Here is a 2,706-nt window from a genome sequence, read left to right as displayed (position 1 = left end):
TTCAATAGTTTTCAGCAGTTCTTCTACTTTCAGAAAGTTTGCAATTTTCACATAGTCAAGTCAGTTTTTTTTTTACTTTTTATGAAACTATAATGTCAGGGTCACTGCCGGACATTTTTCAATCGTAGAATCGAAGTTAGTTTATTGTTGTAAATTTATAAAAAGCAGAAGACTGCGTTTCTTTTTCGTTCCACGTATGTAACAAATTCTTCTGTACATCGGAGTTGTTGTATTAATTTTAAGTTTATTCACCACGAAATAATCTCAGATAAGTTACAAGGTCACCTGTAAAGGAAAGCTTTCTTAATAAGACCAGAATGAGTTATTTAATAAGACGATCAATGTGAACTGGTTCGAAATTTCCAAGTAGAAAGAATTACGTAAAATAGCGTTTGCCAATTCCACGGACCAGTGCACACCTTAGTAAGCACTTCGTATTTCCTGGACTGTTGGCCAAAAATTGAATAAACCAATTATTTAATTCGCAAGGAATTAAGTTTTATTTGTGTTGACTCCGAAACATCAGAGAAACTGAGCACTTGTCCCGGCAGCTGGACAAGCTTAACAACCAGCCCAAAACAATAGCTGCCTGGCGCCCATTTTTTTATTTTGTAAACCCACGCCCTATGCCCCGAAAACCCCCTGAGAGCCCGGATCAGTCACTGGCCACTTTTTGGTCACAACTGTCAAAGTTGTCACCTAATTAGTCGAAATGGCTTAATCATTACGAAAATAATGAGCTCACAGATATGTTGCTAATGTAAATGGGCAATGTTATCACGTTATCAGAATGCAGCTGCGGCGTCCAGAGAGTACGCAGAGCGATGTCCAGAAGGACACCATCCTGGGCCACGTCAGTTATTAATCTAGTACAGCGGAGAAATAGACTCCTTGACAGGACCGGACTCAAAATTTTAGAAAACAATAAAAACATACAATCAATTATCTCCGTTAAGGGTGCCCATCACCCAACGAAAATATCTATTTCGTAACTATACAACCAACCATACAACACCTGCTGACCGTTTTACGACAGGCACTACCATGCAGTGCTAATAATGAGGGGATTTGTATTTGTTACCTCCTAGTGTGAAGAGGAGCACTTCGCCCAAAGGAGACTACCTGCTACCCTCTGCCCTGTTTCTAAATCCCGAGCCGCTTTACGAAATTTCCGTCGGATTCCCCAGAATATGATTTAAATTTATAAGTAGGAAAATAAAAGTTTTGAAATTATAAATCAGTTTATTTTCATAATTAAATAAATATATATTATTTTTGGCCCTGTAATTATGTTTTGTAAATATGTAGTGACATGTAGGTTGCCACGGTACAATCTGGCCAAAAGGGCATAATTTGGCTAGCTCGTTTGGTGGTGGTTAGGGCGCCACCCACGGTAGAGCTGGGTTCGGTGAGGTACCTCCGCAGGTAGGGACTCAAACTAGGCCAGATGATGTTAAATTACTATAAAGTTAAAATATAAACAACGTAGTTGGAGAGGGGGGTCCTCGAACTTGGATTTATTAGTGAATTAGTTGTTACTAAGCGTTAAATTACTGATATGCACAATTAATGATTATAGATTATACGCGGAGGTTGATAGCTATCAAGGCTCTTACAGAATTATTAGTATGTATAACGAAATGATTAGTCAGTAAAATATGAAAGGCTAGTAAGGTTGCTCTGAAGGAGCGGTTGGAAAAAAGGGTAGTGACAAAGTTGAAATTATGGGAATTGTTTGATCATTTGCTTGTCGTTCCTCCTAGTGCAGGTGAACTTAACTTCTCCGTTATAGCGATTGCTGCAAGTCGTGGCGAGATTCGTAAGTCTGCAAGATGATCGAGATTATTGAGATTGTTGGAATTTGTTGGAATTGTCGAGATAGTCAGGATAGTCGGGATTTGTTGGACTGAGGTTGTTGGGATATTCTACAAAATAAAAAATCTGCTGTAAAGAGGCGATATCTAACATCATCCGCATATACCTCTTGGCAGAGAAAATACCCAACGGGTAGTTATCGACTGGGAAACCAGAATATTCGCTCTATTGTGCCCAAGACTGCTGGTGATGGTCAGTGCCTAAAAGAGTATCGTGAGGGCGCGGTGATTTTATGCGAGAGACACATACCTCTAATGCCTATATCCGTAAGATCCTCTAAATGGAGCTGCAGGGTACAAGGCGCGGTAATTCTAAACAGACGGTATACCTTGACCCTTGAAGACTATGGTACTTTGGAAATCCCAATCTAATGGTAAAGTTTGCCCAAAATAACCACTTCAGATACGGCACAGGTTAGCGTCTCTGTTTTCTGACAGGCAAGATTTTTTTAGAATAACAAATTAAAAAAAAGAAAGCTCCGTTGCTAACCATTGATTTCTTGATGTTGCAAAAACCAAACGATAAAAAAAAATAGTGACAATGTTGCAAAAACCAAACGATAGAAAAAAAAATAGTGACAAATCCCCCTTTTTTCTCTAATGCACCTTCGGTGTCTTAGAGAAACAAGCGAATGAAATTGTAGACATGTAGATATATCTAGACGTTACAACAAAAAAAAACTAAACGAAAAAAAAAATGTCTCACAGGCGGGAATCCAGCAGTGTACCTATACGAGAACGGGACTGTAAAACTATACCAGGGATCCTGACTGTTCCACGTACTTACGTGAGATTAACGACATCAACCTGAGATAACCTTAGAAGCGTTACT

General features: G+C 39.1%; 1 long non-coding RNA gene across 1 annotated transcript; it reads right to left on the bottom strand.

Annotated features, from left to right (window-relative positions):
• Positions 1–1,489: 1,489 nt before the first annotated feature.
• Positions 1,490–2,460, bottom strand: LOC138127056 (uncharacterized). Its single transcript, XR_011158081.1, has 2 exons — positions 1,982–2,460; positions 1,490–1,925 (listed from the first exon to the last, which is right to left on the bottom strand). It is a non-coding gene; the product is annotated as an uncharacterized lncRNA (long non-coding RNA).
• Positions 2,461–2,706: the final 246 nt, after the last annotated feature.

Source organism: Tenebrio molitor, chromosome 3 (assembly GCF_963966145.1).
Source record: "Tenebrio molitor chromosome 3, icTenMoli1.1, whole genome shotgun sequence".
NCBI lineage: Eukaryota > Metazoa > Arthropoda > Insecta > Coleoptera > Tenebrionidae > Tenebrio > Tenebrio molitor.
Note: the sequence above shows the minus strand (reverse complement) of the source record. Positions and strands in the feature narration are given on the sequence as shown.